Raw genomic sequence first — 702 nt, 5'->3', positions numbered from 1 at the left:
AACCGAGCGTAAGTGTTCTGCAAAGCGGTCCCCGAGTCTCCGCTTGGTTTCCCCGATGTAGAGGAAGCCACACCGGGTACAGCGGATGCAGTATACCACATTGGCAGATGTGCAGGTGAACATCTGCTTGATGTGGAAAGTCTTCTTGGGGCCTGGGATGGGGGTGAGGGAGGAGGTATGGGGGCAGGTGTAGCACTTCCTGCGGTTGCAGGGAAAAGTGCCGGGTGTGGTGGAGCTGGAGGGGAGTGTGGAGCGGACAAGGGAGTCACGGAGAGAGTTGTCCCTCCGGAAAGCAGATAAGGGTGGGGAGGGAAAGATGTCTTTGGTGGTGGGGTCGGATTGCAGATGGCGGAAGTGTCGGAGGATGATGCGTTGGATCCGGAGGTTGGTGGGGTGGTACGTGAGGACGAGGGGGATTCTTTTTTGGTTTTTATTGCGTGGACGGGGTGTGAGGGATGAGGTGCGGGAGATGTGGGAGACACGGTTGAGGGCGTTCTCGACCACCGAGGAGGGGAAGTTACGGTCCTTGAAAAACGAGGACAACTGAGATGTACGGGAGTGGAATGCCTCATCCTGGGAGCAGATGCGGCGGAGGCGAAGGAATTGGGAATAGGGGATAGCATTTTTGCAGGAAGGTGGGTGGGAGGAGGAGTATTCTAGGTAGCTGTGGGAGTCGGTGGGCTTGAAATGAATATCGGTTTC

This window comes from Rhincodon typus, chromosome 6 (genome assembly GCF_021869965.1).
Source record: "Rhincodon typus isolate 14 chromosome 6, sRhiTyp1.1, whole genome shotgun sequence".
In the NCBI taxonomy this organism is placed as follows: Eukaryota; Metazoa; Chordata; class Chondrichthyes; order Orectolobiformes; family Rhincodontidae; genus Rhincodon; species Rhincodon typus.
The sequence above is the reverse complement of the archived record's forward strand: the minus strand, read 5'-3'. Positions refer to the sequence as shown.